The sequence below is a fragment of the Uranotaenia lowii genome, chromosome 3, assembly GCF_029784155.1.
Source record: "Uranotaenia lowii strain MFRU-FL chromosome 3, ASM2978415v1, whole genome shotgun sequence".
Classification (NCBI taxonomy): Eukaryota; Metazoa; Arthropoda; class Insecta; order Diptera; family Culicidae; genus Uranotaenia; species Uranotaenia lowii.
In genome coordinates, this window is record NC_073693.1 from 177,645,046 (window position 1) to 177,672,118 (window position 27,073).

Below are 27,073 nucleotides of genomic sequence, written 5' to 3' on the forward strand. Positions count from 1 at the left end.
ATGAAACTATCTAATTCAATAGGTCGCACAGTTAGAAAGCTACTATTGAAGAATTAAAAAAATGCTCCTTTTGGAAGAGTAACATGGGAAGTGAGCCTCAGTGACGGATATTTTTAAAAGTAAGTAAAAAGGTCCTGATGGTGTAAATGAAGACTTAAATTTCAACGCTCATCAGTGGCATGCAAAATAGCAGCACGAGGGCCAAGCTGTTAATAACTGTGGTGATGCTAATAATGATAATCTGTAATCATGATATCCACAGCATCCAGCCAGCGCCGACGTTTGCGTATATTTTCTTGTGTGTGAGTAATATGCATGTAATAGAACCGTTTTCATCCTCCTTACGGCATCGGATGTTGGCAGCCACAACGCGTTACACTTGCGGGCGGTTTAATTCTGTGGTGGCCATCATTCGTGGTAAGGGTTTTGGCGTATCGCCTTGAAAAGACGCACCATGCCCGCACATGGTGGCTACCAAGGAAAGGAACTCAACATGAGACATTGTTATAAAACCGATGTGATCCCATGTTTAGCGCCCAGAAGATAAAAATTACTGTGCCGAACGGTTCGGTGCCTCCGGGAGTAAGAATAGTGGACGCGTCGGGATAAAACGAATGTCTAAGCCACAGGTGTTGCCAACTGGAAAAAGGATACACAACAACACATTCTACAATGAGAACATTATTCTGAAAGACGTGCATCATTTGTGAAAACTTCCTCGAATTGATGTGTCTTTAGTGAGGTGAAATTCGAAAGTTGACGGAACCCGAGCTTTTGTCCTTGGATACACCTTTCGTTTTGAAGAGGTCCTTCGTTCTGGTGAGTGGGATATAATGTGACCAAAAGCTTAGGTACCTACTTAAAGCATGCCCGTGTGCGCTCGTTAGATTTAAAAATCCGTCGAGAGTAAGTAAGTATTGCAAAGGGGGTTTTTTTTTTGTTGAGAATATACAGAAAAATGTGGGCTGTCGTAATTTGGTCATTTGCATTTTCAGTTACTGTTTCCATATTTTGGAAGACAATTTGAGGTTAATCGATCAATTTAAAAATCAGGTGGGTAGAAAAATGGTACGCAAGTATTATTTACTAGCTCAATGAGATTTACAGGTCGTACTCATGTATGTCGCAATGTGCAGTTCGGGTTGGTGCACTGTGCGCAATATATTGGTACTCAATCATTATACCGAAAGTACTCTCTGGAGCCACTGCGTTAGTTGAGCTGTAATAATGATTGGATAATAATATCACCTAAAATACTAAATGCAACTTAAGATGCACTGTTGATGAACGAATTATTTTTCGGACAAGTGCAACCTTTTCTGAAAAAATGTTTTTAAAATTCAATTACCTATCTGCGGGGCTAGATGCAACAGAAAGCAAAACACAGTAATACCTTATACAGTTTTTTCCTTTCGTTTTTACGCTCACAATTGTTACAGTAAAATTTCAGCTGTCCAAATTGTTGTTTCTAAAAAATTTCAACTGCATCGGAGAAATACTTGGCTTATTTTCGTAAAAATTATTTGAATTTCAGCTCTTGTAGCGGACAATTTAGCTCAGATGGTGTTTTTGTGGACCTATACAAAGTCCAATCAAAGGATTAAAAAATTATAGAAAATTTCCAAATATTCCAATTAAATATTAGTCCAATCAACCAACAGTTTTTTTCATCCATTAGATGGGATAAAAAGGGACAGTGACTTATTATTTCAGTTTTTAATTTTAGAGTCGTAAACGACGTTATATTCAATTCAGCTTCCTATTTTTTCTCATGTTTTTCTAAAATTTTCCATCACCTTGAAAATTTGATAATTTTCAGGTACAAAATGTGCCAAGACAGAATCATAAGATTTGATTTTTAAACGAAAATCAGTGTTTTGTTTTTGCTTGTTTTAGCAGATTTTGTTGTTTTTTTTCATGCCCGATGATTGCTCTTGCATTATCGACGCTTATCCTTAGGGACAAATGAGTGATAAAACCCAAAGTCTCTATACAATAATATACAATAAGAAATAGTGAAGGTTAATTTTTGACTTGTTATTCAATACGATACAATTTCTACACAAACATTGTTCATTAAATGCAAGAGGATGTTTGTGATTATTCGAGACTAACAATTTCCAAATCTGCAGAAATAACATTTATATTTTTTTATTATTTGATTCGATGTTTGCAATTTGATTAAATTTTTCACAAACCAATTGAAAATCACTAGTAGAAGCAGTGCCGTCGTCTTTGCCAAAAAATCAGTCAATTTTTCTAATTTAATTCAAAGGTCATTTTTTGTTAAGCTTAAGATTCTTTATCTTGCAAACATATGGCTCAAAAATATACACACGTTTGATTTTAGTTTATTTTGTTGGAAAACAACCAGATCAGGAGAACAAATCAAAATAATAACTCAAACATAACTCAACGAGTTATTTATATCTTTTTCAGTTACAATTGTGTAGGTACTCGAAGTTTTCGACTATAATTTTCTTAAATCTGAGTTATGTCTTATTTTAATTGACATTCTTAAATGGGTTAAATTCATTTTCAACGATACTGAATTGTTTCAAATTCTTATTAAACATTATAATCATATCTTATTTTGATATGTATACAACTATGAAAGATAAACGGGCATCGAAGTCAACGGCCCAAACCGTATCTTTAATGATTTTCACTCAACAGATTCTCAAAATTGAATCCAGTCTTGGGAAACCAAAAATTGAGCATGTTCTTAGCAAATAATGGGTTGTCATTGACATTCCACTAGATATTTTTCTCGAAGCATTCATATCTTGATGTTTTGTGATTATGTAAGGTTTTGTTCTGCTCAATATCAAACTTTGCTATCTGAAAGATATATATATATATATATTATCTTAATATGAGCATATCATAAACTGATATAATTCAGCTGGTCCCAGTCAAGATTATCGTCGACAGTTCGGATTTCAGCGGCTAGTATTGTCGACTAGTATCGACTAGTCGATAACCCACTGAGCATGCTAGCAAGTAGCTAGTAAAATACTAGTATTTGGGTCTTTCAAATACTGTAGCCTAAATTCAAAGGAATCATCGACTACTTTGAAATTATAGTTTCATTTAGCTAAGAGGTTCTTCAAACCTGTGATTATAAGTATTTCTTCTTCTAAATAGATCGTGATCATTGGTGATTACAAGATTACGAGTATTTATCCAATAACTGATATTTATGCAATAATTTTCAGGCAAAAAGGACTGAGAAAGTTGATTTTCTCTAATATTCAGAAAATAGCGCCTTAAAGTATGCAATGACCTGATTGTTGAGACATAGTTTTGGAATTATCTTCTCCTGACAATTATAAATTGTGAAATGAGAAAAAACATGACCAAAATAATTAATTGACATTCTATTTTGAAATTTTATTTGATTTTTTTCAAGGACTAGAGCTCCCGGAATGAAGGATCAAGTTTCGTTCAATAAAGGATCAAGTCTCCCTTTACTCAAAAAATATCGCAATTTTTTTCTTCCTGGAAAATGCATCATCTACGGGTTAATGTATCGTTCCAACTTTTAGAGCATATAAACTTCAAATTACACGCTGTCAGAAAACGCAAAAGACGGCGAGTTGCTATTTTTTTCCAAAAAGATATGATTAAAATAAGAAAAGGGGATCAAGTATCCCCATTCTCCCCTACACATCCCAAACTTCGCATCACCAACTGCAACCGCACCCGACGAGAGCAAAATGCGAACTGCTTTTCAAAAACTGCAGACATGCTTCAGAAAATCTGCAAAATTGCAATAATAGGCGTTGTGTCACTTCTGAAAGATTTCAGTTTGAATTATAAAAGTTTGATTTTCCTAGAATTACTCTATCTCAAGTCTTTATATATTTTAAAAAGCTCAAATTTTGTGAAACAATTGTATGATGATTGATCTGTCTTACGCAGAAATTTTGAACAAAAAATATCTTCAAAGTAAAGAGGTATGGAAGGTCAAACTTGAAGTGACAGTGCACGTGCTTCCCATTTCTATAAAGTTTTGCACGGTACTACATAATTACATGAAGGTGGCAGCAAAAAGGGTCATGTCGAATTTCGAAAACCGATAACATACATTTTGTAGATTGACCCAAAAACTTACCTCTACCAAATTTCAGCTCAATCATACTTAATTTAGGGATGCCTCTAAACGCTCAAAGTTTTGATTTTTTACTTTAAAAAATCACCGGTTTCCCCAAAAACGACCGATTTTTCGAAAAAACTACTAAGTCCGGAATGTCTATTTTTAGCCCAAATTTAGTTTTCAAGATAACACCAAATTATTTTTTTATGCATTTTTATATAATTTGACCTGAAGATTCTCTTTCGATTTTTCTGAAATCCTTTGGTCCTTTCGCAATTTTTGGGTCAATCTACAAAATGTATATGATCGGATTTCGAAATTCCATTACCACCTTAGTAAACAATAGTAAACATACATTATGAAGTGACAAATTTGAAAAAAAGTGATTATTCAAAGATGATAATTGTGACCAGACAACAAAATTGACAAAAGTGATAAAAAATTAATTGACTGTCACTTCAGACAAGCATTCTTGTCTATGTATCAAATAGGATAAACATTACAAAAATGTTAAAAAGACAGAGGATTAATCAATATCAAATTTGGTAATATATGTTATTTTTATCATTTTGTTGACGAGGAGAAATACTCACTAAGTTGTGATGAACTTGAACCACAGCAATTTAACAATGTTTGATCGATACGTTTCACCCAGACGTCCGAATAATTAAATAATGTTTAAAAAAAACTTCGTATGTACATTTTTTTAGCAATTATCTTTTCATCTAGCACCTAGTTGATATTTTTTCGTATAGTTTGTCATGGTAAACTTTTCTTTTTCGAAGAACGATGTTTCTTTTCCTTTGAAGGCATTTCTCGTTTTGCTTAGGAGGTTCGAACTTTTTCGAACTAATTTTAGGAAAAAATTGCTTTCCAAACTGTCTGCAACATTCAGCCATATTAGCGCTATACTGGTTAATGTTCAATTTCGAACTTCCGACGGCGAACGACAGAACTCGTTGCAGCGGATTGGTGCGCACGGAGCAAAGTTTAAACTCTTTCAATTTAGCTCATTTTTCTCGGTTTATGAAACGAAAGAAATGAAAAGTTTATCTTTTCAACTTATTACGCTACACACCCAGTCGCTCGAAGCTCACTTGTCGCATCTTCGCTTTTCGATGCCGAGGAAATCTGTTTGGGATTTGATTGTGTTTTGGATGTACGTAAATAGATTAGTTTTTTTGGAATGGTTATTTTCGGTGAGTGAACTCCACGTACGCATTATCATTTTCTTCGGATGGATTTTAGCAAAGTTGTATGGTCTGCTTCTACATTACCATCAATTGTGCTTGCCGACTTTGGCATTATTAATAGCTTTTTATATGACAGTATGCTTTTAGGCAGACAAGTACAACTTGGACTTGTTCCTTTATCAGTATTTGGTGTAACTTTCTTTTGTGTATAAAGCAGATCAAATGTGCTGTATGGACGCCCGCAAAAGTCATAACTTGCATTTCCTTGAGGAACTTTGGTGGAAGCACAGATTCTGATACTGCCGGTGAGACCAATATTGCTCACCCCATCATCGAATGGCGCTCTGGCGCGATGGCTCTTTGGCATTGTGCATGCTTGTATACGCAGGAGATTTGTAATTTTATTGCAAAGTTTCCAGAGCGACAATGGCATTAGGCCAAAACATTAGCTACCCTTACTCGGGCCAGTCATACTTTAGCTTGAGGCAATCCCCACATCGTTCTTCCTACCCGAAGGCGTGACCGTTTGGCGATTTTAGTAACAAAACTTAGTTTATAGGTGATAGTCAAATAATAAATTCTTTTTTAATTTGATAAATGTTTTAAATATAGGAAGGTACTACCTAACATAAAATCAGATTTTTTAAATTTTAGAATGTTTTTTAAATGCTAGCTGTTGCGTATAGTGGAGATTAGTACACTCGATTGGCTCCACATGATTTTCGAATCTAATAACTCAATAACGTAACAATTATATTATCGTGGCTCCAGAGAGAGCTTTGCTTCCTTTATGTATTTCTACGGAAGTAAAGCACCAAAAGCTGTTACCACTTTTTCCGGCCATCAAAGAGCTGTAACTGGATAGAAGTGGCGTTCCCACCTTTAAAAATTTGCTGGTTTTTCTCTGCTCTACGGAGTCAACAATCTATATGAGGTGGATAAAATACGAAAGAATCTATCTTAATTTCACCAAAGCTCCGGTTTAATGTGACTGCATCGCATTTAATCTTTACAAATTGCCTGACGTGTCGTTGACTGTTTGTTGAACCGGAAAAAAATCAGGGCGCAGAACATGTGTTAGGTACGTGTCGTAACAGCACTACTGGTATTATCTAAGGACCGATTCATCATTTGTCGTGGCTGAAGTATTTTGTTTCCCGTTAATTAAAACGGGTGTATATGGGTCTTCGTTGTCATCCGAAACTACTGCCTAAAATAGGTGTAAAGGTCGTGTTACCTTCATTGTCATTCTGCTCATCAGTAGTAGTTAAAAAAATGTTCGCCAAAACTGTGAAACGGCTATGACACAAAATCTTGATAAATTTATTAAATTCTTAAAATGTATTCAGGAGTGGAAGGTTATGCAGCTGATAAAGGATTATACTCTTTACTGTATTAAATTTAAATTTAGATGCATCAAATAATCCTGAGCTGGTTTTTGGACCGACACCTGCTCAAACAATCAAATTAAGACAACCAAAAACACAATATTAATTTGTTCAGAATTTTGGAATGTGCATATTTAATATAGATTTTGATTACAAACTTTAATATTTTTCACATGATTTATGTCTGGCTATAATGAAATGAATGCTTTTCAATTAAATTTTTTTCTTTCTTTGAATTATTATCCTACATATGTATATTCTATCAAGTTGGAAATATTACATCCAATAATCAAGTTAAAAGGTCCTCCTACATTTAGGAATTATTTTTGTCATTAAATTTGTAACATTTACTGTTGAGATGATGTACAAAGGCTACTATTATTGTGACATTATCTTCTGATTTTAGTGTTACATTCAATTAAGCCAATATGCATTTGTGCTTGGAATTGTATGTGGATGTATTCAAGTGAGAGACAAAGGAATTATACTTAGCTTCTAATTAACATTTGTTAATCAACATATTAGTCCCATTTTTTCACTTATAACCTACCAGAGCGCACAAAAACTCGTTATAAACTTCTTATATGTAAGTGTTAAAATACCCCTTTCCAGGAGCTTAATACTGTGGGGCCTAATAAAAATCTGTTATGGAACCTTCGAAATGTGAATTATGCGAATTATGAATAACACTAGCTGACCCGGTGTGCTTTGCTACACCTTTCAGAATCAAATGATATTTTCAGAAATCATTAAAATTTTTATTGTTTTTGGTATTACTTTAAATCAAATTATGACGATATTAATAAGCAACCACTATAAAATGAGAGCTTAAGCTGGAATTTCAAATTGCAACACAAACCAAAACTTATATTCTGAATCTTGATTTATAAATTTGTTTTAAAGATGTGATAATTTTCATCTGTTTCCTTAAGTTTCGCCCTAAAAAAGAAGGGTCCCAAATTAATCGTTCGTAAATAATCTAACTTATAAAGTATGGTTGTTTTTGCTTGATATGTTCTGGATTTATGCTAAAAAACTGATTAGAGAGCCCCCCCTGTCCTTCCCTTCACCCCCTGCTGAATGGAGATTGTAATCTTTAATAAATATTTTTTTCGTTCCCAAAAATCCTCTTATATCAAATATAGTTTCATTGGTTGATAAGTATTTAAGCTTTGCAACAAAAATTGTATGGAGCCCCTTTCTTTCTTTCCCTCTCTACACTGTAAAGCATAGGAGTCTATAACTATCGTAGAAACATATCTCGTAACCAAGTACCTTTCCATGCCATATTTGTTTCCATTTGTTGGCTTCGTAAGCATAAATTGAGAACATATGCTAACAAAATTGTATTGGGCTCACCTCCCTCCTCCCATGTACCTTCGCACTGAAAGGAGGATGATGTGTCAAATAATCATAGAGTCATACCAAAATGATTTCCCATGTTAAGTATTGTCCATTTCTCGGATTTTGTAAAATAAAAGTTAAATGTAAGCTTCCCTCTTCCCTTCCTATATTCCATGCCATGCCAAATTTGGTTTTATTTACGTAGTAAATTTTTGAGTTTTGTATAAACTTGAAAGGGAGTACCATCCCCCTTTCCGTTCTCTTCTTTCAATAGAGGGGTGATAACTTAATATTCATAAAAGAATTTTTCGTACTCAAATACTTTTTGATGCCAAATTTGGTTTCATTTTCTCGATTAATTCTCGAGTTATGGAAAAAAAAGGAAACCCCCCCTTCTTCCTTTATATCTTACCGCTTAAAAGATACGGCTTCAATTTATAATAGAAACATTTCTCGTATCCAAATACACTCACATGTCAAATATGGTTCAATTTGCTTGATCAGCTCTCCAGTTATACTGAAAATTGTAAGGGAGACCTCGCCTCCCCCTTTTCATCCACCTCTTCGAAAGAGTGAGGGATACCAAATATTCATAGAAGCATTTCTCGTACCCAAATATCGTTCCATGCCAAATTTGGTTCCATTTGCTGTTTTAGTTCTTGAGTTATGCAGTAAAAATTGTATGAAACTCCCCTCCCTCTTTCTTTCCTTCCCGCTGTAAGAAGGAAGGGGTCTCAAACAATCATTAGAACATGTCACGTTCCCAAATACCCGCCCATGCCAAGTTTGGTTCCATTTGCCTAATTACTTTCTTAGTTATGTTGAAAACTATAAAAAAGGCCCCTCCCCCTTTATATCTCCCTACTGGAAAGAGGGAAGGGTCTCAAATAATCATAGAAATATTTTTCGTATCCAAATACCCTCCCATGCCAAATTTGATTCAAATTGCTTTATTAGTTTTTGAACTATATAAAAAATATGAAAGAGGCCCCCCCCCCCTTTTAACTGGAAAGAGGGAGGGGTCTCAAATAATCATTGAAATATTTTCCACATCCAAATACCTTCACATGCCAAATTTGGATCCAATATCTTGATTAGTTCTCGAGTTATATGAAAAATTGTAAGGTAGCCCCCCTCCCCCCTTTCTATCACGCCACTGAAAGGAGGGAGGGGTACCAAATATTCATAGGAATATTCCTCGTTCTCAAATACCACCCCATGCCAAATATGATACCATTTGCTTGATGGGTTCTCGAGTTATGCAAAAAATTGTCTTTTGTTTGGGAGGCCCCTCCCCCCCTTCATGAGAGAGGGAGGGTTCTCAAACCACAATAGGAACCTTCCCCTGCCTCCAATAACCCCACCTGCCAAGTTTCACGCAAATCGGTTCAGTAGTTTCCGAGTTTATAGGGAACAGACAGACAGACAGACAGACAGACAGACAGACAGACAGACAGACAGACAGAAATTCATTTTTATATATATAGATGTTCAAAAATTTTCATCTTCTGGGTTATAATAAGGTTGCCAGAATTTTTTTTCACGTTTCTGGGCCGGACAAATCCGTGCAATTTAGTCAAAAAACCTAACAATTTCCGGGCATTTTTTTATTTTTTTAAGGACCCTCCGCTCATCCCCTCCACCAAACAGCTCAATAGAGCTGCCTGGTGTGGACTCCTTGGGGCAATAGACGAACTGGCAGCAAATAATAATATTAATAGTAATAATAATTCAAGTTGTTAATTCAAATTCAAATAAATACTATTAATAACTAACTAAATGTCTATTGCCCATATAAAAAAGAAATTTAATAAAAACAGAAAGTCAGCAAAAATATATACAAAAAGTGCTTCCCAGTGGATTCAAAATCCTTTGAAGGGAAACATGATTTAATTGAATAGAAATAATGAACTAAATATTATTGAAACTAAACTAAATTTAATCTAATTATAGCTAAAAAGAAATAAATATATGTATTTACAAGAGTTTATAAAATGTTGATATTTAAATATTAAATTGTTCTAAATTATGCTTTGTGGTGGAATTAAGTGTAGGGGAGAATGAGGATACTTGATCCCTGGAGATACTTGATACCTTAGCTATATCTCAAAACTGGAATGTCTTATATAGATCAAATGTTCTAGAAAAATGGACCAAAATGAGCAAAATAACAATGCTTGTAGTTTAAAAATTTTAACAAAATAATTGTTTGAGTAATTGAACTTTGTTTGAAAAATTTCACAAAATGTGACTTGAAGATCTGAAAATGAACTTCATAATGCCATATTTTCAAAGCAATGGAAAACTCTCAACTTTTTTCAGAAAAAGTTATCTAAAATGTTGATTATGGGTACAATTGATCCCCTAGAGTTGGGTACAATTGATCCCCCTTCCACACGGCATATTCTTCTTCTGAATTGATCGTTATGATTGCTGATTACGAAATTACTTATATTTATCCAAAAACTAATATTTATCAAACAATTGTCTGAAGAAAAGAGCAAAAATAATTAATTTTCACTTAAATATAAAAAATAGCGCCTTTAAGTATGCAATGTTATTAGCGTTGAGACAAATACCGTATTTTTTTTCACCTGGAGGCAAACTAGAGGCAACCTAGGTTCGCTCTAACTGCTGTCATCGTGCTAATATATTGCTCGAGAGGCAACCTAGGTTCGCTCGAAAAACGGACGGAGTCGATCTGAGAAGAAAGTCAGTTTTGCGAGAAGTTCACCAATACTCTCAACGTTGTTGTCAAAACATTAAACAGCTGTTTTTGGCTGAAAGCAAAACAGTTGAAATAATGATCGGGAAAATGATTATTGCCGCGATTTTGAACCTCTCAGCCAAGAAAAATCGTACTATCAGCTGTCCAGTGCAATCCGGACACGAAAAAAGGCAATCCGGATGTGAAGAACCGAATGAAGAAATCCAGAAGGGAGAACAAAATGACAGCTGCATGTAAACATTGCGCTCGTTCTCACGCACACCTACGTATGGAATAACTCGAAACCCGAAAGTCGTTTTTTTATTCTGACGGTTCCAGAGCCAAATCCGGAATAAAAAAAAATACGCCAAAAGTTATAGAATTTTCTTCTTATGTCTGCTATACACTGTGAAATGAGAACAAACATGACCAAAATAGTCAATTAACACTCTATCTTGGGGTTTTGTTTGATTTTTATACAAGGATTAGGTTTTCCTGAATAAAAGATCAAGTCTCCTTCAATAGGGGATCAAGTCTCCCCTAACTGAGAAAAATTGCAATTTTTTTACTCCCACGAAAATGCTTCTAGCTCATCAACGGGTTTAAGTAGCGTTCTAATTTTTGAAGCATAGAAACTTGAAGATACAAGCTGTCAGAAAATGTCAAAGACGGCAAGTTGCTAAATTTTTCCAAAAAGATATGGTGAAAATAAGAAAAGGGGATCAAGTTGTAGGGATGAGATGAAGAATATACAGAAAATAAATCAAATTTAATTGGGAATAAAATAAAATAATAGTTGTATTCGGCAACACTGTAGATGAATAAAATAAAATAAATTTCTATGAGAACATGTGCTATTTTGGCAGCACTTGACAAACAAACAAAACAAAGTCAGTCATTGATCTATTCTTGCGAGCGACAGACGTGTGTAGCTGAATCTTTGAATTGAGATTCGTAAAATCACGACACAAGTATCCCCACTCTCCCCTATATATACTCGTTTACTTTGCTTTTGAGGTAATTTTTCGTTTTTGATTTAAATAATGCTCTATTTTGGATTTCTTTTAGATTTGTGGGAAGTTTGTTGAAACAATGAGGGCCGCAAACGGAAAATCTAGTTTGTCCTAGGTTTGTTAATGCTCGATTGTATTGCAGATTATTACGATTTCGGGTATTATGTAAATGGTTTCGAATAACAACGGTAAGATTATGGTGAGATGAAGAGTTAAACAAAATATTATGTTCAAAAATAACTGTTTGAAATTCACAAAGTGCTCTGAGTGGAAAAATACCATGATCATCCCGGGAATATAATAATGATGTGGGAGACAACATTGGTAGAGAGAAAATAATTTTGACACATCTATTTTGAAGCGATTGTAGTTTTTTAATTCTTGATTGACATGCTCGTACCCAGACAATTATCATGTATTGCAACAATGAATGCACGCATGCGTAATAAAATTGTAGAATACTCCTTCTCATTACAAAATGCCTTACTCTTTTCATTACTCCACAAAATGTGGAAACTTTCCGTTTGAGATTGTTGATGTGATCACTCCAGGTGGCTTTGAATCTAAGGTTAAACCTAAATATTTGAAACGTTCAACTTTTTCTATTTAATGGTTATAAGACATTAAGGTCCTATGCTGTGGTATCTTTTTCTTGCTAGAATGAAAAATCATAAATTTGGTTTTGTTTGGATTAAGCGAAAGGAGGTTCGACTGGCAAAAGTTGTTAAGTAATATTAGATCGTTTTCCATCGAATTAATAATTGCATTCACATCAGCATACGAGTAAAAAAGAGCAGTATCATCTGCGAATAACCTTGTGATTCCTTTCAACCGTATGTATTCTATATCGTTAATGTAAATAAGGAACAACAGGGGACCTATGTTGCTTCCTTGGGGCACTCCCGTGGAAATGTTACGAAGCGAGCTCTGTTCACCATCAATTGAGACAAACTGTTTTCTGCCAGAAAGATAGCTTTTTATTACTTGGTTTGCAATACCTCTAATACCATAAATATTCAATTTATCAAGGAGTATGTCATGATTTAACGTATCAAAAGCTTTTGCTAAATCAATAAACAGTCCTCCAATCATCTTTTTTTGGTCGATATTCTCAATAATGTTGTCAATTATTTCGGTAATTGCCGTACCCGTGTCACAGCCCAGTCGAAAACCATATTGGTTCGAATAAAGTATTTTATGACGATCGAAAAAGCTTTAGATTCTTGTGACTAACATATTTTCTATGAGTTTATTAAATACTGATAATGTGGATATCGGGCGATAGTTAGTAGGATTACTGGTGTCACCACTTTTACTGGGATTACTGGGATTACTTTCGCTAATTTCAGGCAATGGGGATACAATACTGTCGAGATTATATTATTAAATATATTCGAGATTATATCTGAAAAGTGCGGAGCATACGATTTTACTACTTCCATTGGGAAATCATCTGGACCATTACTTTTTTGACATCAAGTTCGTTGATCAAAATCATAACTTCATTATGGGTAGAGGGTCTCAAGAAAATTGATGATTGGTTATGCCTTACAGATGACAGAGGGTTAAACAAATTATTCTTAGGTATTTTACTAGCTAACTCTTCGCAAATTTTGGAAAAATAGCTATAATAGCTATAATAGCACACTTCCAAATTGTTTTAGGTCCTAACTCCATTTACTACAAGTTCTATTTTTTCAACTTATTTTTTCCTACAAAAATAGCATTTATTCCTTTCCAAAGTTTAGATTGACATGAATGGTTGACTAGCCGATTATAATGCATGCGTTTAGTAGATTGTTTCAACTTATCAAGTTTCGCGGAAATATGCTTTAACATATCTTTTAGATGTACGTTGTCTGGGTACTTTTTCATCCTTTTTATATGATTATTTTTTATAGACATTAATTTCCAAATATCGTATGCCATGCATTCCATTTTTGTTTTTGAGACTAACTTTTTTTTCTAATTGTTGTCGTACATTTCAAAATTGTCAACCAAAAATCCGGGCCTTATCCGGGAAATTCAGGTCATAACAATTCTTGGATCCGGACTCAACAAAAATCAAGAGAAAAAACTTGCAATATAAATTTGTATTTTTTCAAAGCTCATCAGCAGATTTTATATTGTATATTAGGCAACTAAACTTTTTATGATTTTTTTTAAAAACGTGCTTAAAAAATTTGGATTAGGACACATAATTTAAAAAAAATTTACAACACAATTTGTGTTTATTGTTGTATGGTTTCACAAATAAAGTGCATACATCCGGGAAAATGCGAGCTTTTTCAATGAAATCCGGAAAACCGGCTGGACCGGACTTTACCCAAATTTTGTATTAATCTGGATAAAACCGAGCAATTTTGCAACCTTAGTATTTGATCAAAATGCGAAAAAAAAATATTTTTGTTATATCAGTGAAAATTATTATCCTTGGAGAAAGAGTATCAGAATTGAAAATTAAAAAAGGTGGATAGAAAAGTTAGGAGAAAAACTACAGATGTTGAAAAGAGCAAAAGAAATTTTTCGCGAGGAAAACTTATTAACGCACAACCCTACATTACCCCGCAACATTTTATTATTCAGGAGAAGTGGTGTTTAACCTATCTTAAAAGTGAAAAAAAAACTCCTGTGGAAAATAGTAATGTTTTTGCTCTTTAAATGTGTTATTGATTTTTCAGAGTCAGTATTATTATGGAATTATTACTGATTTTAATTTAACAGGTGTGAACATATTACGCACTGGAATGTCTTGTTTTTCTTGTAATAATTCAACCTTTATAAGTGGCTTATAAGCATTGGACTTTATGTGAATTTCAGGAGGACTACGAACGACTGACTTACTTAATGATCCCGCGCCGATCCTCCGGTGCATAGGGCCGTGGTAAAAGACCTCCACTGTTGACGATCCGGAGCCAGCGTCTTCACCTGATCCCAGTCAAGATTCTCGTCGACAGTTCGAATTTCAGCGGCTAGGCTTCGCCGCCACGAGTTTTTGGGCCTGCCTCTTCTTCGATGACCTTCTGGATTCCAATCTAGCGCCTCTTTGCAAATCTCGTTTTCATCTTTTCGCAGCGTGTGCCCAATCCATCTCCACTTACGTTCCCGAATCTCGATTTCTAGCGCCCTTTGATGACACCGGCGATGTAATTCCTCATTCGAGATCCAGTTGCCAGGCCACCAAGCGCGGATGATATTCCGCAGGCAGCGGTTTACAAATACTTGCAGTTTTCGCGTCGTCACCGCATATGTGCACCAAGTTTCGCACCCGTACAGCAATACGGATTCGACGTTTGAGTTGAAGATTCGGATTTTTGTTCGTAGAGAGATCTGACGTGACCGCCAGATGTTTCGGAGACTCGCAAACGCAAATCGGGCCTTTCTGATCCGGGTTTCGATGTCTTTCCTGGTACCACCATCAGGCGTTATCTGGCTACCAAGATACTGGAAGCACTCCACTTTCTCAACTTGTTGCCCAGCTACCATGAAACTGGAGTGATTTCCTGTGTTGATCTCCATCGACTTGGTCTTTCCGACATTGACTTTGAGACCTGCTGCCTTGGAACTTTCGGTGAGGTCTTCGAGTTTGCTCTGCATGTCCGGTTGTGTTTGGGCGAGCAAAACAATATCGTCAGCCAGGTCAAGGTCGTTCAGTTGCTCCATTGTTAAAGGATTCCACGGCAATCCTCGGTTCGGTGCACAGTCGATCGATCCAGTCAGAATCTCATCCATTACGATGACGAAAAGTAGCGGTGATAAGATACATCCTTGTCTCACTCCAGCAGTTACCGGGATTGGTTCGGACAAGACACCATCGTGCAAGACCTTGCACGAAAATGCCTCGTATTGTGCTTCGATGAGATGGACTAGTTTCTCTGGGACCCCTCGTCGCCTTAAAGCCGCCCAGATGTTTTCATGGTTAAGTCGGTCGAATGCTTTTTCGAAATCAACGAACACCAGCAGAAGAGAGTCCTGGAATTCGTTGATTTGTTCCAGTATGATTCGTAGCGTTGTGATGTGGTCCACACATGATCGTCCGGATCGGAATCCAGCTTGTTGCCGTCGGAGTGTAGCGTCGATTTTCTCCTGGATCCTGTTCAGAATCACTTTGCAGAGTACTTTGAGGGTTGTACAGATCAACGTTATGCCTCGCCAGTTACCGCACTCTGTCAGGTCTCCTTTCTTCGGGACCTTTACGAGGATACCCTGCATCCTGTCGGCCGGGAATGTTGCAGTATCCCAGATGTCAGCGAAAAGACGGTGCAACATTTGTGCTGATAGGGCAGGGTCGGCTTTCAGCATTTCAGCAGGGATGCAATCGATCCCAGGTGCTTTGTTGGATTTCATGTTTTTGATTGCCGCTTCTATTTCAGCCAGCGAGGGCGCTTCCAAGTTGACGCCATTAATGCGACTTACTGTTGACGCTTCGAGCTGCGGGTTTTGTTGGCCATCGCTATTCGTGACTCCGAAGAGTTGTTCGAAGTGCTCAGTCCATCGTTTGAGCTGATCTGTTCGATCGGTCAATAACTGACCTGCTCGGTCTTTTAGCGGCATTCTTGCATTAGTCCTTGCACCACTGAGGCGGCGAGAAATGTCATAAAGTAATTGGATATCTCCATTGGCGGCGGCTCTTTCTTCCTCTCCGGCTAAGGAGTTTGTCCCGGCTCTCTTGTCTCGTCTACAAGCTCGTTTAACTGCCTTTTCCAGCTCCGCATATCGTAAGCGGGCGGCTGCTTTGGCTGACCCGGTACATGCCTGCTCAATTCCGACTTTCGTCTTTCTCCGATCATCGACCATCCTCCAAGTTTCATCCGACTTCCATTCACTCCTTCTTCCACCAACTTTACCGAGAGTATCATGGCTCGTTGTGATAAAGGCATTCTTGATTCCACACCACTGTTCTTCGACTGTTCCGTCTGTCGGCAGCTCCGTGGCTCGGGATTCTAGCTGTTCAACGTATGCCCTTTTCACCTCTGGATTCTCCAACCGGCGGACGTCGTATCGACACCCGACTTTCTCCTCGCGCCGTTGGACACGCGCAACTCTCAGTCGTATCTCGCCAAGGACGAGGTGATGGTCAGATGCAATATCTGCGCTTCGTTTGTTGCGGACATCAAGAAGGCTCCTTCTCCATTTTCGACTGATGCAGATGTGGTCAATTTGATTTTCTGTTCGGCCATCTCGGGATACCCAAGTGACCTTATGTGCTGGTCGATGGGGGAAGAGCGATCCACCGATCACCATGTTGTTGTTGCCACAAAATTCTACAAACAGCTCTCCGTTTTCGCTCATCTGTCCTAGGCCATGGCGCCCCATCATACGCTCAAGGTCTTGATTGTCGGAGCCAATCTTTGCGTTGAAGTCGCCCAAATGGATTTGAATGTCACCCTTCGGAATTTTCTCTACCACGCTGTTCAGTTGACTGTAAAACTGCTCTTTCTCCTGCAAGTCGGCAACGTCAGGAGAAAGAGCAGTTTTACAGTCAACTGAACGACTGAGAACGAAAGTAAACACATCAAGTGATTGTTTCTGTTCATATGTTTATCTACACGACGGAATGAATAAAAAGGTTTTTAAAAAATGTTAACTTCAATGAAAAGGTTTATGAATCTTGATGACACATTTTCGCATTTTTATGGGTAATACTGTGTCAGCAGAATTTGCAACCGTTGTTTTTTTTTAGCAACCATTTTGATAGCACTAATAAACGACTTTAAGCCCTGCTCCACTTTTCTAAGGGAAGGCATTCACCGTCCAATGAAATCAAACTTCATCCATATCACATATGTCCGCTGTTGTACTTTTGCTGGTTTGCAAATTAGGACATGCAACTGATTTAGAGATGCTTTCAGCTCAATCATGCTAAGATCCATTCACAATGACTCATAGAAAACCAAATTATTCTTTTTTGCCTGAAGCGGCCAGCATAGATTTATGCTTGTGCGTATAAGAATTTCCAGCATGAACGTCATCGTCGAATGAGATGAGATGAAAAATGGATGGATCATGTCGCGACGCGACGTAGCCAATTTTTGTGCTAAAAAAAAGGATGAATAACTATTTTGCCCCCACCACCTTCTCAGTCAACAAAGATTTTTATAGTCAGCTTGATAATTTTCTGAGTAACTGAGCAGAGGATGCTTCGGAAGCAAACAACTCATTGTAATTTCAGTTTCCATTGATGTAAGAAACTCTTGTTGACTTCGATTTTCCAGTGCCACAACTGCCGTTAAAAGTCGATTGGACATTGCACATATGTCATTTTTCCAAGTTTACGGTATTCCCCCAACGGAGGTAGAAAATTTATTACCAATAAGTAGTACGTGGGTACGCATTAGCAATGTGCGGTGGCGTTTTTTTTTTCGGGCGATGTCTACGTGCAAAACGAATTTTAAAGCAACCGATAATAACCATGGGAATTTATTGGCATCGAGCGATGGAATAACTAGAACAAACATGTGGTCAACTTAATCGATAAAACCACGATTTTTTTGTATCTTATTGAATTAAAGTTTTATTTATGAGCAACAAATTATGTGCACCCAGTCATTTATTGTAGATACCTTTTTAATGCAAATTGAATTTCAACTAGGAAAATCGTTTTAAATGGCATAGAATCTATTATCAGAAAGGCAAAAAATTGTTGTTACCAACGTCTAGCCCTAGCAAAAGGCTTCGACATAACCCAATGTTGAATTTCATGATAACTATGGCTTAGGCTCTTACTTGTGGCTGATGTCTATTTATGGAGTGATCATTACAAATGCTGCTGCATAGCATTTGGTTACCAATTGACGATTATGCATATTCAGAACAATGGTTTAAAAATTTACAACTGCTTACTTTTGTATACGGCAGAGATACAAATTTTCAAATAAATATTCACTTAGCTTAGCTATTTGGCTTATTACATCCATCTCAATCATTGAACTCGAAGTAATCCATGAGGGAGAGTGAGGTATCATGGGCAACTTTTTTATAAAAAAAAAAAGGAAAAATGGTTGGCTTTCTACATTTTTAACGTTTCACTAGTCAGTTTTATTAATTTTTCAATAAATTACTTTAGCCGAGTTCTAACTGTTTTAGTCAAAAGTAATTTGTTTTTTATTTTGAAAAATGGTGGGTAGTTGTGGGCCACGAAATTCAAAATGATCAAATAATATGCTAAGTTTTTGAGTATACACATACAGTACCGTTCATAATTGTATAGAAATAGGAAAAAAGCGAACTGTGACTTCGACTTTGAACTTCCATAACTTTTTACACTGATAATATTTTTTGATCAAATTTTCTGCGTATGATAGATCAACTATCACACTATTGTACCTATCACAGAATCTAAGCTTGCTAAAATTTGTGTGCCCTGAAATTTTGCAGAGTGATTGTTGAAATACAAAGTTAGAATGTCTGAAGTTTTTGAAAAGTTCTATGGGATGGGATAAAAAGTTACGTGAGGTACAATATTTCAGGCTTGAAACTAAAAATGCGATGTCTATTAGAGTGCCCCAAATGACCCGACTTTTGAAAAAGTTATGCGCTGCAGGCTAAAATTGGTCCTAGTCCTAGTACAAGATCTCATGCCAAATTTGGGCCAGATCGGATCACGGGAAGGGGTCGCTCAACAAGCCTGAAGTTTGTATGGGATTTTGAGACATTTTGTTCGGGAGAAACAAGAAAAACCAGTTTTTCATCAATAACTTTGGTTCCTGTCGGCCGATTTCTTTCAAAAACGGTTTTTCTTAATGCCTAAAATATGAAAAATATTTCATCCGAAGACTGAATTTCGATAAGAGTTAAGATATAAAAGTTATTAGGCTTCAAAAATGGGGTAACTTTTTTTCGGTGGTATTCATCACTGTTAATGAGGCGTCAAAGTGTTCGACCGCCCCGACTCATTAACAGTGATGAATACCATCCTTAAAAAAATCACCCCATTTTTGAAGCCTTATAACTTTTTCATCTCAACTCTTATCGAAATGCAGTCTTCGGAGGAAATATTTTCCATATTTTAGGCTTTAAGAAAACTCGCTTTTGAAAGAAATCGGCCATCGGGAACCAAAGTTATTGATGAAAAACTGGTTTTTCATTAATAACACTAGTTTACAGCATTTTTGAACTCAGTAAACTGAAGGTCATTTCCAATGTAAAATCGGGCGCTGAATCCGAAAATGAAATTCAAAAAAATCTCAGTAGAGCCGTTTTTGAGTTATGCTCCAAATATGAAATTTCGAAAAAATTAAAAAAGTTCTTGTACTTAGATTTAAATATCTCGGACGGTATAACATAAATTTGAAATCCCTCTTTCGCATATTGAAGTTGAATAAATTTCCTATCGATCATCTGAACACTGTTTTTGCGTATGACCAACAGTTTTGCTGATATTAGTGACTTTATGAGAAGAAAAATTATAAAAAACGCATTTTTTTAAAGAAAATTTTGTTTAAACGAAAGTTTTAGACTCGATGGTAGCTTTAGAAAAATCTGATTTTCTTTTGCGCTAAAAAGTCAATTTAAGACTAAGATTTCAAGTGGTTATTTATCAAAATCGGTTGAAAATTGAAGAAGTTATGGCTACTTTACCATAACTGAAATTTTTGGAGTTTTTAATAATTTAACGAACCGCAGTACACTTATCATAGAATAGGAAGAATGAAATATGATAAATCTCACTCGCTCCAAGGCAAAATTATTTATTAGCTTACCAGAAAGTCACATGCCAAGTTTCAGGAAGATCTGACCATAGGGAGGGGTTGCTTAAGTCTCAAACGTGAATAAAATTTTGAGGTATTTTGCACGGAAGGAACGAAAAATACTGGTTTTTCATCAATAACTTTTTTCATCAATAGCTGATTGATTTTTATGGTTGATTTTATTGAAGCCTAAGTTGAGACAAATATTTCACCCGAAGACTCTAACTCGATTGGATTTGAAACAGAAAAGTTATTGCGGTTCAAAGATTGTATTTTGGTCGAAAATTGTCGTATAAAACGCAATGCGTAAAAAGTACTCATTACGTGTTAGACAAAATTTGCGGCCTTTGAACCGCAATAACTTTTCTGTTTCAAATCCAATCGAGTTACAGTCTTCGGGTGAAATATTTATCTCAACTTAGGCTTCAATAAAATCAACCGTAAAAAACAATAAGCTAGTGATGAAAAAAGTTATTGATGAAAAACCGGTATTTTTCGTTCCTTCCGGCCAAAATACCTCAAAATTTTATTCACGTTTGAGACTAAAGCAACCCCTCCCTATGGTCGGATCTTCCTGAAACTTGGCATGTGACCTTCTGGTAAGCTAATAAATAATTTTGACTAGGAGCGAGTGAGATTTTTCATGTTTCATTCTTCCTATACTATGATAAGTGTACTGCGGTTCGTTAAATTATTAAAAACTCCAAAAATTTCAGGTATGGTAAAGTAGCCATAACTTCTTCAATTTTCAACCGATTTTGATAAATAACCACTTGAAATCTTAGTCTTAAATTGACTTTTTAGCGCAAAAGAAAATCAGATTTTTTAAATGCTACCATCGAGTCTAAAACTTTCGTTGAAACAAAATTTTCTCTAAAAAAATGCGTTTTTTATAATTTTTCTTCTCATAAAGTCACTAATATCAGCAATACTGTTGGTCAAACGCAAAAACAGTGTTCAGATGATCGATAGGAAATTTATTCAACTTCAATATGCGAAAGAGGGATTTCAAATTTATGTTATGCCGTCCGAGATATTTCAATCTAAGTACAAGAACTTTTTTAATTTTTTCGAAATTTCATATTTGGAGCATAACTCAAAAACGGTTCTACTGAGATTTTTTTGAATTTCATTTTCGGATTCAGCGCCCGATTTTACATTAGAAATGTTGGTCAGTTAATCAAGTTCACGATTTTTTTTAAATTTTGTAAACTAGTGTAATCAAAGGTTTGAAGAACCTCTTAGCTGAATGAAACTATGATTTCAAAGTAGTCAAAGATTGAGGAATCTTCGACTACTTTGAAATCATGGTTTTTCATGTTTCTCCCGAACAAAATGTCTCAAAATCCCATACAAACTTCAGGCTCATTGAGCGACCCCTTCCCGTGATCCGATCTGGCCCAAATTTGGCATGAGATCTTGTACTAGGACTAGGATCAATTTTAGCCTGCAGCGCATAACATTTCAAAGGTTTTGAATTTCCCATACAAATTTGGGGCAGTCTAATGTCTATACAATTTTGGACGATTCATGAGAACAATATCGTTTCCATCCACACATCAGTTAAAAAATGTCTGACATAAGAAATAAACAATAGAAAAAATTGAATAAATGATCCATTTGTTTTTTGCAATCAGAATCTCACGATATTGATTTGAATTTTTGATTGAAATAGATTTACTGGTTGTTGAACATTAAATATGATTTTCCTTAGGAAACAATCGTCCAAAATTGTATAGAAATTGCATTTTTAGGTTCATTCCTGAAACTTTGTACCTCGCGTAACTTTTGATCTCATCGATAGAACTTTTCAAAAACTTCAGACATTCTAACTTTATATTTTAACAATCACTCTGCAAAATTTCAATAAAAATTGTAGCGTAGTTTCTGAGACATTGCAGTTTAAATCGTAAAAGTCCAAAAAGTTCGATTTTCGTAGAATATCTGTATCTCAAGCCACACAAATTTTAGCAAGCTCAGATTTTGTGATATAATAGTATGATAGTTGATCTATCTTACGAAGAAAATTTGATCAAAAATATTATCAGCGTAAAAAGTTATGGAAGTTCAAAGTCGAAGTGACAGTGCGCGTGCTTCCAATTTCTATTCCAATTGCCATTCTGAAGTTCGAGGTCATTAAAAGCTATCGAAGCAATTGCTATTTTTTTATTCATACCACCTGTTGGGTGGTATGAAAAAAACCTAGCAATTGCTTTTCCAAAACTGAACCGAGCAGTCGAGCAGTCGCTTGAAGCAATTGCTTCGGTTGTTAAGAATAAAGTTTTATTTTGACAGCTGTTTTCTCAGTCAGGAGCTTTTACTTTTAGAACAAGCTAGCTTGGTATGAATAAAGCCCAAATCCGAAGCAATCGCTCGAGAAATTTCTTAGCAATTGCTTTATTTTCTAAGTATGCACTTTTCCAATAAAAAAAAATCTTTTTTAACGTCATGAATTTATCAAATTAGCAATATCACACTTCAATGCAATTCAAAAAGGCATTTTCAACATAAATAAAGAAAACGTTGAAGGGATAATCCATTTTTTTTTTATATTCCTGTCGTCCTGTCGTATGAAATGATTCGTCTAAGATTAAATTAAACTAATTAATTAGTGAATATTCCAAATTAAAAAATTCCGGCTATAGTGGAAGAAGTCCCAATCGGCTCGAAGTTGGAATAAAATTGGAATAATTTAAACGATTTTTAATGTTTTAACAAAATAAATATTTTTCATATTTGGAAATCTTAGATATGATATGAAAGAGCCAATTCAAATCGGTAAAACATTTTTTTCAGGTGGTTGCTGCTAGTCCAATTTGAATTTCTTTTTAAGTACATTATTAAACGAAATATCCCTTAATGTATACAATCATCGCAATGTTCACGTGTTCGATAATTCGGACATAGGCTGTAGAATATGTATATTCGATAATTTGGTCCTAAACATTTTTAAATAGACTTAAGTAATGGTTATAAAACATAGTTCATTTTTTTTGTTTCGATTATAGTCGTTTTACCATCTTTATGGCATTCGCGACTTTATCAACGGTTTATCAACATAGTTCAGATCTCTCCTATTTATATGATTTTTTTTATAATTCTAAGATTAAAAAAATATCTAAATTAAGATGCACCTATTGCCTATTTTTTTATACATCGGATTATCCCGATCCGAATACGTCCAGGAGAGCTTATCATAAATATTATATGCTAGTTTAATGGCATTGCGGTAAACGTTACGACGAAAATTCTTGATAGAAGAATTACAGATTGAAATTAAATGACGGAAGGATAAAGCAGATGCTTAGTAGGAGAAAATTTACAGATGTTGAAAATGAGCCAAGACTCAAGAGCATATTTTATGGAAAACTTTAAAGGTGCGTTCTAGACCCTTTGTCCCGCATCAATTGAATAGCCGGGAGAAGTAATAGCGAGAGGCGCAATTACGTTCACCCATACATACAACCCGATGGATTGGTAAAGCACGTGCTTCCCAATCGTCCGATTGAGCGATTCTGTCGATTTTGAATGAAAAATTTTGTCATCCCATTCGAATTTCCATACAAATTTAAAACTCGTTGCGCTAATTCAGGACTGAATGAATCGCTTCAAAAATTGTTATTGCCATTTGTGGCAGTTTCAACAATCAAAAAAAGTTATGGGAGGTGTAACGATCTATAAATTTGAAATTTTCATACAAAGCTTGCAGCGGTCTAATTCGCACGTGTCCTCATATTTAAATCATGTGGGTTTTCAAATTGTTGTGCTTCGGTATATTTTTGTGTAGAACAACACACTTTCAAATATCTACATCTACTGTCTGAATGAAGTCAAGACAGACCCAATAAAATTGATAAATAAATCTTTTTGAAAACTTTAAATTAGTGAGCCCACCCATTGTCTAAAAAAACTGGTTTTGAAATGAAAATGAAGATGAAATAAGGTATCAAGAGCTTAGAAAAGAAAAGACATACACCGTCTTAGCTGATTTAGGCTTTACAGACTGCATAAATGACGTGGACAACTTAAGATTAACATTTAACACCCAGTACCGAGATGGGAATCGAACTCATGCCATCAGTGGACCAGCGATCACCGTCTTACCACTCGACCACCGAGACGTACAGTTCAAGACCTTCAGGATGTTCCAAATTTACATAATATCTGAGAATCTGCTGACTATAGATGAATGGATGATAGATTAGGATGTGGAGAATGAACTTTTGTATGGAAACAATAAGAAAATCATGCTAGAGGTTCGGCAAACGTTATAACTTTTTAGTTACATATAAATTCAATCGTGATGAGATTGGGTTAAAATTGACAGAGCTGGAAATAGGTTTTGTGACAAAAAAAACAGAGTAGGCTGCGACTGAAGGAAAACGATGCGTTGTTTTGACCATAAAATTGCTAACAATTGGTTAACTCTTTCCATTTTTATTTGTGTAACAATATAATCCCGTATATCTTCAAAACTAAAAGTTTAGGATAGACCATGATGGAATACAGAAGATTGATCGCTATAAATTAGGGATGAGTGATCTGTTTTTTTTTACTGACTTTCATTCCTATATGCTGATGGGGGCTGAGTAATGTCATGTAATCGAAAAGTTTACTTGGAAATTAGATTTTGGAATTGAATGGATTACATTACAGTACATGGATGAATACAGGCGTTCTTGTTAATTAAGATGCTACTTATTTCCCAATCTGCTTTTTTTTTAAATACGATGCTGATCCTGATCCTGAATGAGTCTTGAAAGCTGAAGGCAGGAATTTCAATAGAAACTTGGAAATTTTAGTAGCATAGGAGCAAAGCTTTAAGTGGCTGTCGATACAGACGAGTCAAAAATTACAATCCTGATAATTCTGAACTCTGAAAGTTTCACAGAACCGCAGATACGACTGAGAGTTGCGCGTGTCCAACGGCGCGAGGAGAAAGTCGGGTGTCGATACGACGTCCGCCGGTTGGAGAATCCAGAGGTGAAAAGGGCATACGTTGAACAGCTAGAATCCCGAGCTTCGGAGTTGCCGACAGACGGAACAGTCGAAGAACAGTGGTGTGGAATCAAGAATGCCTTTATCACGACGAGCCATGGTACTCTTGGTAAAGTTCGTGGAAGAAGAAGTGAATGGATGTCGGATGAAACCTGGAGGATGATCGATGATCGGAGAAAGGCGAAAGTCGGAATTGAGCAGGCATGTACCGGGTCAGCCAAAGCAGCCGCCCGCTTACGATATGCGGAGCTGGAAAAGGCAGTTAAACGAGCTTGTAGACGAGACAAGAGAGCCTGGACAAACTCCCTAGCCGAAGAGGGAGAAAGAGCCGCCGCCATTGGAGATATCCGATTATTATATGATATTTCTCGCCGCCTTAGTGGTGCAAGGACTAATGCAAGAATGCCGCTGAAAAACCGAGCAGGTCAGCTGCTGACCGATCGAACAGATCAGCTCAAGCGTTGGACTGAGCATTTTGATCAACTTTTCCGAGTTACAAATAGCAATGGCCAACAGAACCCGCAGCTCGAGGCGCCCACAGTAAGTCGCATTGATGGTGTCAACTCGGAAGCGCCCTCGCTGGCTGAAATAGAAGCGGCAATCAAGGACATGAAATCCAACAAAGCACCTGGGATCGATTGCATCCCTGCTGAAATGCTGAAAGCCGACCCTGCCCTGTCAGCACAAATGTTGCACCGTCTTTTCGCTGACATCTGGGATACTGCAACATTCCCGGCCGACAGGATGCAGGGTATCCTCGTAAAGGTCCCGAAGAAAGGAGACCTGACAGAGTGTGGTAACTGGCGAGGCATAACGTTGATCTGTACAACCCTCAAAGTACTGTGCAAAGTGATCCTGAACAGGATCCAGGAGAAAATTGACGCTACACTCCGACGGCAATAAGCTGGATTCCGATCCGGACGATCATGTATGGACCACATCACAACGCTACGAATCATACTGGAACAAATCAACGAATTCCAGGACTCTCTTCTGCTGGTTTTCGTTGATTTCGAAAAAGCATTTGACCGACTTAACCATGAAAACATCTGGGCGGCTCTAAGGCGACGAGGGGTCCCAGAGAAGCTAGTCCATCTCATCGAAGCACAATACGAGGCATTTTCGTGCAAGGTCTTGCACGATGGTGTCTTGACCGAACCAATCCCGGTAACTGCTGGAGTGAGACAAGGATGTATCTTATCACCGCTACTTTTTCTCAGCGTAATGGATGAGATTCTGACTGGATCGATTGACTGTGCACCGAACTGAGGATTGCCGTGGAATTCTTCAACAATGGAGCAACTGAACGACCTTGACCTGGCTGACGATATTGTTTTGCTCGCCTAAACACAACCGGATATGCAGAGCAAACCCGACGACCTCGCCGAAAGTTCCAATGCAGCAGGTCTCAAAGTCAATGTCGGAAAGACCAAGTCGATGGAGATCAACACAGCAAATCCCTCCAGTTTCATGGTAGCTGGGCAACAAGTTGAGAAAGTGGAGTGCTTCCAGTATCTTGGTAGCCAGATAACACCTGATGGTGGTACCAGGAAAGACATCGAAACCCGGATCAGAAAGGCCCGATTTGCGTTTGCGAGTCTCCGAAACATCTGGCGGTCACGCCAGATCTCTCTACGAACA

General features: G+C 36.6%; 1 protein-coding gene across 2 annotated transcripts in view; it reads left to right on the forward strand.

Moving 5' to 3' along the window:
- The first annotated feature begins 534 nt into the window (after positions 1-534).
- The window catches only part of LOC129757234 (FMRFamide neuropeptides), a 59,622-nt gene continuing 33,083 nt past the window's right edge, over positions 535-27,073 (forward strand). The window contains exon 1 of one of the 2 annotated variants that reach the window (XM_055754385.1): positions 535-819. The gene's annotated coding sequence lies outside the window, so the exon portion shown is untranslated. Of the gene's footprint in view, positions 820-892; positions 911-27,073 lie in introns of those variants that run through there. The other variant, XM_055754386.1, reaches the window with a different exon arrangement.